Here is a 14,306-nt window from a genome sequence, read left to right as displayed (position 1 = left end):
TAGTTTTATTATTAGTATTATTATTATTTTATTATTTTATATATTATAATTAATTAAACTGCTTCACTTATTTGACGCTTATAACTTCTAAAATATGACGTTTTATAAAACAATGAATATGTTTTAGAACGAGAATATTCATATCTACATTTTGAACCAAGTTTCATTAAAAATGGAGTAGATTCAAATATAATGTATTTTTATAACTTAATTATTAAACGGGTCCTACGGTTGCTAAAATACCTTATATTTCTATTGGTCAATTTACCCATGAACTATTCGTATAAAAATTTGAGGAATGTTACATAACAACTCATATTCATCAAGATTACTTCACATTTTATGCTTATGTTCATATTTACTTCTCATGATCTTTAGTTTTCTTCAAGATTAGTTACTTGTAACATCTTTTATCATACTAAAATAGAAGTAAACTAGCAAGATCATGGTTCTTACCACTAGCTCTAGGCTAGGGATGATCAAGAGAAGAAAACAAGTGGATAAAAGCAAACGATGAAGGTCCTTCAACTTCTGAAAGCTCCTAGCTTCTTTATGTTACCGCTAACACCTTTGAGTATGCTTGGAAGGTATGTAAGATGATTGAATGATGGTGGGGTTGTGGTTGTTGGTTGTGGCCGTGAGCAAGACAAGAGGAGGAGGAGTGATGTTGGTGTGTGTAGGAATGAGAAATGAGGTTATGAACATGATGTGCTTACTTATAATCCATTTAAGGCTTTTAACTCATGGTTCTTATGTCTAATACTAGCCAACACAATCCATTATTTAATCAAAAGAAAATCAAGAGTGGACCCTATACTATGGCCATGAACTAGGTGGGGGGGGGGTCTAGGTGTAGGTCTTAACCAACTAGTTAGTTTGTAGTTGAATTTCAAGTGTTAGTTAGGGATTTAGTTACTAGATACTTATGTAGTGTGTGTTATGATGTTCGGGGATCATAACTAGCTTGGTAATGTTAAAACAGTGTTTCTAATGTAAATTTAGTGTTTCGAGTAGTGTCCGGTTGTTCGGTTAGATACTGGTTCATTAAAGTGCTAAACTTTGCAGTTTAGTGTTCTTTATGTACCCTTTTGTGACACTTTTAATTCCCGACACATAGGAAAGCATTCAGGACCATTTTACCATATTTCTGCATGATAAAAGTATGTTAAAATGTTGATTTATGCTGAATTTTGCTGATTTTCTACAGAATTCTGCAGTTTATGTGAGTTTTAGGCACTTTCCAGCACTTAAACTATCACTAGGAAGGCAGTTTACGATCCTTACTTTCCTACACACTATACTAGTGTAATACTTGGTTTCTAGCTCATTCTGTGTCTCAATACCATGTTTGTCTATCTACTGAACTCTGTCAGCATTTTTCTGTTTTGCCGGATAACTATCATAACTGTGGTTCGTGCATCATTTGAGTCAATAAGGTTCTCATGCAATAATGACATGTCATTAAGCAATATATGATGCACATGTATGTATATGATAATAATCAGAGGTAATTCAAGTAATTAATTGAAATGCAACACAGTCATTAAGCATTAATCATTGTCTAATAATCGTACGGATGTATGCAAATTTGACAGTTGTCACAACCTAGCCCAACACAAAATAATATGATATAATACTAAAACTAAGTAAAAAACAAATAAAAACTATACAAAAATCATACCCTTTACACGGGACAAATATGTGTATTTTACCACTTATCAAGCCCCAATACTCTTTGTCAAGAAGAAAGATGGCACTTACCGTATGTGTATCGACTATTGTGAATTGAACAAAGTAACGACAAAGAACCGTTACCCACTCCCGCGCATCGACGATCTGTTCCACCAGCTGCAAGGGTCGAGTTATTATTCTAAGATTGATCTACGATCAGGCTATCATCAGCTGAGAGTCCGAGACGAGTACATCTCTAAAACAGCATTCCGAACTCGTTACGACCATTATGAATTTCTTGTTATGCCATTTGGAATGACTAACACACCTGCGGTTTTCATGGATCTCATGAACCGAGTATGCAAACCGTATTTTGACAAATTCCTAATTGTATTTATCGACGACATCCTAATCTACTCGAAGAATCGAGAGGAACACGAGCAACATTTATTTCTTATTCTGGAACTCCTACGAAACGAACAACTCTACACCAAATTCTCAAAATGCGACTTTTGGTTTCGTGAAGTCCATTTCCTTGGACACGTAGTCAATAAAGCAGGGATTCATGTTGATCCAGCTAAGGTTGACTCTATCAAGAACTGGCCTACACCTAAGACTCCAACTAAGATCCGTTAATTCTTGGGATAAGCAGGTTACTATCGTAGGTTCATCGAGGGATTTTTGAAGTTTGCTCACCCCTCACAACTCTAACCCATAAGGGCATCGCTTACAAGTGGAATGATGCTTAGGAGTCTACGTTCCAGAAATTAAAGGAGAAACTTTGTAGTGCTCCTATCCTTTCATTACTTGAAGGTACTGACAATTTTATTGTCTACTGTAACGCGTCAATCCAAGGACTCGGTTCATGAGAGAAGGTCATTGCTTACGCCTCATGACAACTCAAAGTTCACGAGAAGAACTACACTACGCAGGATTTGTAACTGGGAGCGGTAGTCTTTGCACTTAAGATATGGAGACATTACTTGTACGATACCAAGTGCACGATTTACGCCAATCACAAGAGTCTCCAGCACATACTGGATCAAAAGGAGTTGAACATGCGGCAACGCAGGTGGGTCGAGCTCCTAAACGACTACGAGTGCGCGATCAAGTATCACCCGGGTAAGGCTAATGTAGCAGCCGATGCCCTCAGCCGAAAGCAAATCAAACCTAAGCGTGTTCGTGCATTACAACTTACAATTCATTCGAACCTCCCCCCCCCAATCAAATTCGAAACGCTCAGGTTGAGGGGTTGAAGGAGGAAAAACCTATTATCCGAGTCCATGCGGGGCATGGAAAAACAGCTTGAACTTAAAAAGAACGGCATCTACTATTTCATGAAATGTATCTAGGTTCCATCTTACGAAAATCTCTAAGAGCTTGTGATGGACAAAGCACACAAATCTCGCTACTCAATACATCCCGGTTCTGACAAGATGTACCACAATCTCAAGGCCCTGTACTAGTGGCCTAACATGAAAGCCATTATTGCTAAGTATGTTAGCAAATGCTTGACCTGCGCTAGATTCAAGATCGAATACCAAAAGCCATCTGGATTACTGCAACAACCAGAGTTGCTAATGTGGAAATGGGAACAAATTTCCATGGATTTCGTCACTAGTTTACCAAAGTCCCAAAGCGGAAACGATACCATTTGGGTGATTGTAGACTGTTTAACCAAGTTTGCACACTTTCTCGCGATCAAAGAAACCGACAAGTTTTTGAAACTTGAAACTATCTACTTGAAAGAAGTAGTTGCTAGGCACGGGGTGCCAACTTCTCTCATCTCTGATCGTGACCCTCATTTTGCATCCGATTTGTGGCAGGCCATGCACATATCCTTTAGCTCTCGTTTAGACATGAGCACCAAGTATCACCCGTAGACAGACGGTCAGACTGAACGTGCCATCCAAACCCTTGAAGACATGCTGAGAGCATGTGTCATCGACTTTGGTAACGGTTGGGAACGAACCTCTGGTAGAATTCTCTTATAACAACAGTTACCACACTAGCATTCAGGCAGCACCGCTTGAGGCATTATACGGGCGTAAATTGTCGCATCCCTTGGCCCCACCCTGGGAGTGGGCGCTGCGAGCACGAGCTGGTGGTATCGGTGTTTAATAAATTTGCAGCGGAATTAAAACATCAGGATCATAGTTAGGAAATAAATTCAACCTTTGCAAAACACCAAACTTTTGATATTAAATAAATGGGATAAAAACCCATATTTCATTTATAATATTTTTATAGGGATAAACCCTAACATGCTGAAAATATAACTTCTTCTTTTATTCAGGTAATTTATAGCCACTTTATTTAAGCCTTTAGTGCTCCATATCTGGCTTCTAATAGCTTCACATCAATTTACCCGAAACGCATTTGAAAAATATTTTATCTGCAAGAAATACTGGCGAGAACATTCCATTTTATGAAAAGGCACATTGTTATAACTTCACAATATTAAGAGCGATTACAATGTTTATATCTAACCAAAAACTCCAAGTACTTGTCACTCGACAAATCTGTGACTCTGGTCATATAACACATTGGCTACCTATGTTCAATTGTGAAGGTTATCAAGTAGTGTATACAAAACCCCTTAATCACTATAAGTATAACTGAAAACATTTAGGGTTTGCAAAGTATTTTAAATGTATCACAATAGTGTGATGAAAAGGAGAATGACTCACATTGTAAACTTAGGTTTTTCTACAGGCTTCCTGGAAATATTTTATGATTATTTTCTTGGGTTCCTATTAAAAATATACAATGCACGCGTGTTAGTATAATAACCCAATCCAACGTTATCAATATGTCACGAGACAGAACCCCAACTTAGTTTACAAAGCATAGCCTTTATCAGGCAGTGCTTTGGCATCAGTTGCTGGGTTCCAGATCGATCGGACAGGGTGTTGAATCAGTGATCAGGGGTTAAAACACTTAAAATGGGGCAGAGCTTCGTGATTTTAGGGTTATTATTACTAATATATTCGTTCTAATATTTGAGAGAGAAATAAAGTTTGAGCAAGTTGGGATATGCAGACTGAAGCTCAATTTATAGTTGTTTCTGGACCTCGTCACGCCCCGAGAGACACCCGGGCAAAGCCCGTCGCGGCCCGCGAGCGCCCCTAGCTACAGCTACGGTTGACTGGTCACCATGTAGTCTTGACACGTGGGTGACACGTGTCACAAAAGGTGTTTGGCAAGTCATGGGGTCGTCGCACCCCGCGACCGAGTTAACGAAGTCTGTCGCGGCCCGCGATAGACGTATAAACTTTATTTGTTTTCATTTTTATAAAAATAATCAATACGCGGGTTTGGTTTTTCGTTTACGGAGCATTTTAGGGCATTTTTGTGGTTTGTTATATCCTCCCTACCTTGTTTTAATTCTCGTCCTCGAGATTCACTGGAAATAGGTAACGATACTTCCTTTTCATTGCAGATTCTAGCTCCCATGTGTACTCGGGTCCTCTCTTTGAATCCCACTTCACTTTGACCTGAACTAATCTCTTGTGTTTGAGATTCTTAATCTTTCTATCTTCAATCTGAATGGGCTTCTCTACAAACTTAAGCTTTTCGTTTACCTCTATATCTTGAAGAGGTATCACCAATGATTCATCTGCTAAGCATTTCTTGAGGTTACATACATGAAATATATCATGTACTCCTACCATTTCTTCTGGTAACTATAGCTGATAAGCCACTGGCCCTATTCGTTTAATAATTTCAAAAGGTCCAACATACCTTGGGCATAGCTTTCCTTTCTTACCAAATCTTACGACTCCTTGTCTTCAACTTGAAATTCTAATGGTTTGCGTCTGTTATCTGCATAATTTTGTCAGTTGTTTCTTGCACAATCTCAGGACCTGACAGTTGCTTTTCTCCAATCTTTGCCCAACATATTGGTGTTCAGCATTTCCGTCCATAGAGTGCTTTAAATGGTGAAGTATTGATACTGGTATGATAACTGTTGTTGTAAGAAAATTGTATTAAAGGTAAGTGTTCATCCTAATTTCCTCTGAAATCTATCACACATGCTCTAACCATATCTTCCATTGTTTGGATCGTCCTTTCACTCTGTCCATCTGTTTGAGGATGATAAGTTGTACTCAAATTTAGTCTAGTTCCCATTGCTTTTTGAAAACTAGTCAAAAATGAGAAGTAAAACGCCTATCTCTATCAGAAACAATAGACCAAGGAATCCCATGTAATGAAACTATTTCATTTACATATAGCTTAGCTAAATGTTCCATACTGAAAGTTTCTTTCATTGGTAAGAAATAAGCAGATTTAGTCAATCTGTCTACAACTACCCAGATTGTGTCATTTGTGACAACCCGAACTTTCAAGGTTAGTGACGTGTAATCTTGTGATCTTAACACCATTAAACTTAAACGTTTGATAACCCAATTAGATAAATTATTGGAAATTGTTGGGTCGCGTATATGTTGGGCTTTATAATTATACCTTACAAGTATTGTACTTACCCTATTGGCCCAAATAGAACTCCTGAGCCCAACATGTCATTAGCGTATCATGATTGTTTCTTTTGTGTGTATTAGTTAACTTGGGCCACTTGTGTATTAGTTAGTAAACATGATCGGCCCACTTGTGTTATTTGGTGCTATAACTAAACATACGTAACATGCATATACCTCACAAATTACAACACAACAAAGCACAACATAATAAAACCCTATTCCCTCACTTGTGTGTGCAACGGCATAGCAGACCCCCCCTTCTCGTGAATCACTATTCCAGCCAATCTTAATATTGGGTTAGTGATTCCTTTTGCAAGCTATTTGATGTTTATGTTTTGTAGATGTTAATAGCGATTAGGTTATACATGATATGTGCGAATTGTAAACTGAACCATGTTATATGGATCTCTATTTGATGATCTTGTATATGTGCAATCTGATGCAGTGAATTATGAATGTATATAGATATATGAACCTTAATCGGATATGCATGCATTGTGTAAATGATTATGATAATAGACCTAATGTTGTTTGACTGCTTTGTTGCAACCGGGGCACGGCTAATGTGCATAACGATTGGCAGATTGCTGAAACCTATTAGTGTAGGTGATGTTAAGTGACGATTATGATGCTTCATGAATATGTATTAGTTATTGATCAAGAAGCCGATAAGGGTGTGGGTTCGATCGATTAACAGCATAGGTGAACACATGTGAATTTTGTGATACTTGAATTGATGGTTGGGCAATTAGGGTGAGTAACCAAGATTTAGGAATATGAAGTGTTAAACCGATTACTATAACTGGAATTTAAACGCTAGTAATTATGCATCGATACATATATATATATACATATATGTGTACACATATATGTATACATATATGTGTATACATATATATGTATATATATATATGTGTACACATATATGTGTACATATATATGTATATATATATATGTATATATATATATATATATATATATATATATATAGGGAGGGGCTCATGCGAGAACCACCCTTATTGTGAGAACCTTGAGAACCAATGTGAACACAACCTAAAATAGCTAAAAAAATTTAAAAAAACCTAACCCCCACCCCCCCCCCCACCCAAAAAAAAAATAAACCCCCCCACCCCCCCCCCCCCAAAAAAAGAACCTAAACCCCCCCCCCAAGCTAAATGCTAAAAAAAACCTAACCCACCCCCCCCCCCCCAAAAAACCTAAACCCCCCTCCCCCACCCCCAAAAACCTAAACACCCCCCACCCCCCCCCCCAAGCTAAAATGCTAAAAACTAAACCCCCAAAAACCTAAAAAAATCTAAAAAAAATCTAAAAATTTTTTTGAATTTCTTAATATTTTTCATGTTAAAATTTTTAAAAAAAAAATTTTTAATTTTTTTTTTGCTTCGAAAAGTAGCGATTTTTTTATAAAAAGTATTAAAAATTCAAAAAAAAAAAATTTTTGTGTGATTTTTAGCTATTTTTAGGCATTTTTGGTGTGCTCACATTAGTTCTCGCGGTTCTCACAATAAGAGGTGGTTCTCGCATGATCTTCTCCCTATATATATATATATATAGGATAAGGATCATGTGAGAAGTAGTAGGCTATTTGAGAAACTTGAGAAGCATTCTAGACCACACATTTTCCTTAAGCAAAAAAATGCAAAAAAAATGTATAAATCGTCAAGCATTGCGACGTTTACTCATTTTCATATATATACATCTAGTACAAACTATAACTGGAATTTAAACGCTAGTAATTATGCATCGATACATACATACATATATATATATATATACATATATATACATATATGTATACACATACGTGTACACATATATATGTATGTATATATATATGTGTACACATATATGTGTACATATATATGTATATATATATATATATATATATATATATATTTTTATATATATATATAGAGAGAGAGAGAGAGGATAAGGATCATGTGAGAAGTAGTAGGTTGTGTACATATATATGTGTATATATATATATATATATATATATATATATATATATATATAGGATAAGGATCATGTGAGAAGTAGTAGGCTATTTGAGAAACTTGAGAAGCATTCTAGACCACACATTTTTCTTAAGCAAAAAAATGCAAAAAAAAATCTAAAAAAATGCAATTTTTTTTTTTTTGAAAAATCGCACGTTTTTGTTTAAGAATTTAATTTTTATTGATTTATTTTTTTTTTTTGGGATTTATACACATGTGTATATTGTTAATCTTTTTAACTATACATATATGTATATTGTCAATTATACATATATGTATATACATGTTTAAAAATTAAAAGATAAGTGTTATTTAGGGTTTAGCATTAGTATTTAGGGTTTAGCATTAGGGTTTAGGGTTTAGCTTTATGGTTTAGGGTTTAGCTTTAGGGCTTAGCATTAGGGTTTAGCGTTAGGGTTCAGTAATAGTATTTAGGGTTTAGCATTAGGGTTTAGCTTTTGGGTTTAGCTTTAACTTTTGGGTTTAGCTTTATCTTTAGGGTTTAGCATTATGGGTTTAGCTTTAGGGTTTAGCATTAGGGTTTAGCTTTGGGGTTTAAAATTAGGGTTTAGCTTTAGGGTTTAGCATTAGCGTTTAGAATTAGGGTTTAGCTTTAGGGTTTAGGGTTTAGCATTAAGGTTTAGCTTTAGTGTTTATGGTATAAGGTTTAGGATTTATAACACATATTTTTTCAATTTGAAACATGTATATACATATATGTATAATTGTCAATATACATATATGTATAGTTAAAAGATTAACAATATACACATGTGTACAAAATCCCAAAAAAAAAATAAATAAAAAGAAAATTAATCCTTAAAGAAAAAGCTGTGATTTTTCCAAAAAAAAAAAAATTGCATTTTTTTCACCTTTTTTGCATTTTTTGCTTAGCGAAAATGTGTGGTCCAGATTGCATATATGTGTATATATCTATACTATATTAATATGCATATGCAAAGGACTTCTTAAGGTCATATAAATTCTTTTAAAACACCCATAAAGCATGATGTACAAGTCTTTTAAGCATCAGAAATATTCACTTTCCACTTATACCCTTTCCCCTGAATTAAACACGCGGACACACACAAACTAGGGTTTCAGAATTCAAAACATTTCAAAACGCCGCTTCCCTGCTCCTCTCTCTCTCTCTCTGGCGATTCAACGATTTCACCAGATCTGCTCCTCTCTTTCTGGCGATTCAGGAACGATTTCACCAGATCTATGAAGTTTCAACAGATCGATGAACATTCGTCAAGGGTAACTGACACCGTCCTTTTGATTCTGAACACTATTTCTTCATGTATTCACTGATTTTACTTGCGTTTGTGTTTTAAGATGGATTTTTCGTTTTTTGTAGGTCATGGTTTGAAGACTAGATCTGGTGAAGAATAATAAGAATACTCGGAAGGAGACAACAAAATCATGGAGAAGAATCAGATCTCGGAGGTTGGAGTTCCAGATGCGATTCCCGTCAAGTATATTGAGGTGACCGAGGTTTTCGACTACTGATCTATTTCTGCACGTATGTTCTTCAGACAATCAAGGTAAGGTTCTTTCATTTTGAGTTCGTATTTCTGGTGATTTTGTGGTTTGGGGCATAGATCTAGCAAAGGAAGATTCATGTTATTTGGGTTTTAAGGTTGTTGAGGACTAATGAAGCGATTCCATGTGATGGTATGGTAGAGAAGTAATACATCTGCTACAGGTACAGTTTCTGATTTTAGTTAGGGAATTTTAATTAATTATTATCTTCTTCATCTGGTTTTTATGTTTGTACACTTTTTACAGGGTATGGAAAGGCTAATGTGTTAAGAAGGGTCTTAATTATGCCCCAAAAAGAAGGAAGCCTGCCACCGGTTTAAGAAGAGAAAATCTGCAAAGGTATTATAATGTCTTATTTTAATTAATTAAGTGATTGATGCTCTTATTATTAAAGGAAAAACAAGATGCTCAAATGCTTATGATACTTGCATTTTCTATTTTGTTTTTCAAGTGGCGAGTGGAAGATCCTGTGTTATCTTTACTTCTGATTGTTGTGATGTTGTGTGGGGTTCTCCTAATTCATTTAGTGACATGTTAATCATTACTTTATGTTCTTTTCAGTTAACCTTTGTGGTATTGGAGGCATTATACGTTTGATGTAGTCCACAATCAATTTTGCTTAGTTTTTTTCGAGTTTTTTGTTTTGGTAATTTGTCCTCTGTTGATTGAGTTTTAAGTGTCCACTCAGCAATTGGCCTGCTACAAGTGGATTAATATCACCACTTCTGGTGAGTTTAATGACCTTTCCTGTTTTCATGTCATTTGAAGATTAAATTTTATTCTTTATGATTTACATGTGGTTTATCATTTGCTGTTCTTGTATTTATTTGTTTTGCAATGATCTGGTAATCTCATGATTCATGTTTTACCTTTTTCCTAATTTTGGTGGTTTCTGGACCTGATCATGTCTTGACGTGGTCCCATATGACCTTCCCTTCACTGAATTTTGTTCCCCAGTTTACCATACCTGTTACCTTGATTCCATGGTTCAGTATGTTCATATTATCATTGTATGTATGGTAGTTTCTGGTATGTGGTAGCCTACGGCTAGAAAGATAGTCGCCTTTTTCTTCCTGTGCTATCGCCTAATTTTGGATTCTGGAATTACATACAAGAATGGGTTGACAAGCTAGGAAAAGATATTTCTAGCTTTTTTTGTGCTATCTGTTAATAACTCTTTTCACCATCTGTTCCTTTTTAGAAGCTAATTTGGAGTTTTATTGCATTGTTCAGTTTTGTTTATTTTTAATCTTCTTGTTTAGATTGTGGAGATTCTTAAAGATCGTACATTGCGTGAGACGCTGCCAAATCATGAATCCGTATGCAAAAAACCAAGTGAATTCAAGAAAAATTGCAATTCTGCTGACGTGTCGCGTCTGAAGCTGACCTGGCGTAACTCGATGACATGGAAACAAACTGGAAGTAGACTCAAATGCAGGGCACTAGATGTTAAAAACACCGATGCTTTCTTGAAAGGGCGATTATTTTAGCTTGATGATGTGATTGAAGCACAACAGTTTGATAGAGAGATCTTGAGTGCTATATTCGAAGTGGCACGTGAAATGGAAACGATTGAGAAAAAGTCATGTGGGAATCAAATCTTAAAAGTCTTTTTAATGGCTACTCTTTTTTACGAGCCTTCAACGAGAATCAGGCTTTCGTTTGAGTCAGCGATGAAGCGGTTGGGTGGTGAAGTTTTGACAACAGAAAATGCGCGTGAATTTTCATCTGCTGCAAAAGGAGACACTTGAAGGTAATTATTAGTGATGTTTGGGTCGGGTGATGGGTCAAAACAGGTTTGGGTTGTAGTGGGTCATTTTTAGTACGGGTCAAAACATGTTGGGTTGACTGGTACAAAGCTTTTCTTCATTCTTTGGTGTTTTTTATAAATAATTAATGCATTAGCCATGGTTACCGGAAGTGATAAGCAATATTATCACAATTATAATTTGTATCTTTGAATGAAACGAGTTAGAAGGTTGTATGAATTAAAATAAAAATAGACGATGGATGACTTTCAACTTGTTCGACATGTTCTCTTTTTAGATAAAAATAACGCACTAGAAATAGACTTTGAACAACTTTCAACCCATTCCACCCGTTTCTTTTTCTAAGCTATTTTTTTTGTTTATTTCACCCAGTTGAGTTACAATACAACATTAATGACTACAGTTGACAAGATGATTTTAGTAAAATGATTTTTTTGTCTATTTCATCTAGCAGGGACTTTGTATGTTGACAAGATGGTTAAACAGACGTTTATGACTACAGTTGCCTTTAGCTAATGGCTGCCCTAAGCCTGACGTTCGATAGCATTATAGTTGGATGTTCTTGCCCGATGTACTGCAATTTATGCAGATTTTGTAGAGGATGAATTGTATTTCTTCTGGATCGTTATTTTAATTGTGTCTAAAATAATATCTATAAGATTAGTAATTTAGTTAATTCCAAGTAAAGGAAAATACATGTTCATGTGTATTCAATCCGACAACCCTACCCAACCAGTTTCACCCGTCCTAAAAATCACTCGTTTTGCCACCTACACAAGTCATACGTAAAACAGGCCACCTACACAAGTCATACGTAAAAGAGCCGGTGGCTACACGAGTTTCTCTAAACTTAGTAGGGCTTTTTTTTATAAATACACGAATATCTCTTAACTTAGTAGGGTGTTTTTTAAATAGTTAACACTTTGACGGTTTGACAGTTCGTTCATGTTTTAATGTTTAACCGACAATTTGAAACTTAAACCTGCCATGTAAACTAAACCATGGGTTTAACCCTAATAATTAATTTATTTTTTATAATATGCATTTGTGTGTATATGTATTCTGTTGACGAACGACCTTTACTATTTTTAAAAGTTCTAATATAAACTAATGATTTTGGAAAAAATAAATAAATTAACTGATCAAACCGTCAACATACCAAAACTGAATTGTTTTGTTTTGGCTGATCCAGCAACCCAACCAACTTGTCCAGTTTGGCTTATCGTTTTCCAAAACCATAGTTAGCCGTTCAACCCAAAATTGTCATCAAGACCCGTCAAAATATATCGTTAGCACCCTAAAACTTAGGCTACAAATAAAGGTGCAAAAATGTAGATCAGACACTGTAAAACTTTCACTGTAATAATGTACAAGTTAAATGATGTTGATTAGATGGCTTGAAGATTGTGGCAGACGAAATAGTCTGCTTAACGAAGCTTTTACAAGTTGAATAACAAATAGGAGGGTATACATAGCCTGCAGTTGACCCGTTGACTTTGCCAACAAAATGAGGTTGTAACACCCCCAAATGCTGATACAATTGCAACATCTTCCAAATATACCCCTTCACAAAGGGAAACATCACTACAAGAAAATACTATGGCATCCTTAGCAGCCGAAGTTCCTCCAATATTCACAAAAGATATGTTCTCCACATTTACAGCCGAAGTCTGCAATTTTATAAAAATTCCAACTTCCATTAAAAATCACATCTAATGTTTTTATTGAGTAAAATGTCATTTTCATCCCTGAGCTTTGGCCAGTTTGCGACATTCATCCAAAGGTTTGTTTTTCCGCATCTGGATCCAGAAGGTATGTTAAAAGCACTAAAGGTGTACTTTTTTTGGAAAAAAAAACGCAAGCTTTTTGGCAAATTTGTGAATATACTCGTGTTTTTAATTTTATTTTACACAAATCTCCTAAACACTCAAATTTTCTGATTTGCTAGAAATAAATAACAATCTTTTTAAATGGTCGTAGATTGTTGTTGATGTATTTTCAAAAATTAAAATAATGAACTATTTAAAAAATCAATGCTATAAAATATGCTTCAAACAAGAAGACTAACAGAAATGCTATAAAATACATTACGGGTAATTTGTCATCGCCGCCGCAGCGTGCGGGTTTTCTACTAGAAAATACCTACTGGCCTACTGGGGGCACACTGTTCAGCACTAGAATACATCCTTTTAAAACTCTTTAAATCCCCATGACCGGTTTTGAAATTACTTAACTGAAAATTTAGATTTTAGTTATGACCCAACTGGACTGAACCTTCTCATGCACACCTTTAGAATTACTAACAAGAGTTGTATTTTCTTTTGCATCGCTAATTTGGTTTTGGTTATGTCTCAAAACCGAAGCACCCCGTACATAGCCCTAAACTCACCAAGCTAAGTGACATGTTTTCCGCCGCATCGCGCGGGTAAACGACTAGTATATATATATATATATATATATATATTTATCATAGTAAAAGAAAATACACACACACACACATATATATATAGTACATTAGGCGACGATTTTCTAATATTGCATTTCCCTTTCGTTGTATTTCCATACGACATTCTCTCCTATTTGGCGTATCCTATTTCCTTCCTCAATTAATTCTTCACCATAGTGGCGAAGTTCTTCTACGTTTTCCTGATTCATAGGTGGCATTGGGGCTGGTATAGGCTCGTTGTAGACTGGTTCAGGTTCTCCGTACGACATATAAGGATATGGGTCATTCATCAAGTCTTGAAATGCCAAGTCATCGTTCCACCATTGTTCTAAGGGATTTGGTGCTGGTAACCTAGTATTTCGTTTGGGTCGAAAGC

The 14,306-nt window shown here is 35.6% G+C and overlaps 1 long non-coding RNA gene across 1 annotated transcript; it reads left to right on the top strand.

The window, feature by feature from the left end:
• Positions 1–9,284: 9,284 nt before the first annotated feature.
• On the top strand, positions 9,285–12,172 carry LOC110881209. The gene is made up of 6 exons (XR_002559638.2): positions 9,285–9,430; positions 9,531–9,717; positions 9,813–9,878; positions 9,962–10,054; positions 10,978–11,468; positions 11,939–12,172. It is a non-coding gene; the product is annotated as an uncharacterized LOC110881209 (long non-coding RNA).
• The last annotated feature ends 2,134 nt before the right edge of the window (positions 12,173–14,306 follow it).

Source organism: Helianthus annuus, chromosome 10, assembly GCF_002127325.2.
Source record: "Helianthus annuus cultivar XRQ/B chromosome 10, HanXRQr2.0-SUNRISE, whole genome shotgun sequence".
Lineage (NCBI taxonomy): Eukaryota > Viridiplantae > Streptophyta > Magnoliopsida > Asterales > Asteraceae > Helianthus > Helianthus annuus.
This window is presented reverse-complemented; position numbering and strand designations above follow the sequence as displayed.